Here is a 245-nt window from a genome sequence, read left to right as displayed (position 1 = left end):
ATAAATAATAATATACGGTCCTCACTCCGCAGTCGGTGTTTGAAAAAAAATGTATTGAAGTTTTATTACATTCGATTATTGTGAATTTCATATTTAGTAACTTAAAAATATTGTAACTTAAAAAAAATTTTTCAACTATTTTTAACTGAGTTAAGTTAATTTTAATTACTTTTGTTTTATCTTAACTTTAACCTATTTAGTTAATTTTTTTTTGTTAATTCTAAACTTTTAACTGAAGGCCATTT

This window comes from Acyrthosiphon pisum, chromosome A1 (assembly GCF_005508785.2).
Source record: "Acyrthosiphon pisum isolate AL4f chromosome A1, pea_aphid_22Mar2018_4r6ur, whole genome shotgun sequence".
Lineage (NCBI taxonomy): Eukaryota > Metazoa > Arthropoda > Insecta > Hemiptera > Aphididae > Acyrthosiphon > Acyrthosiphon pisum.
This window is presented reverse-complemented; position numbering follows the sequence as displayed.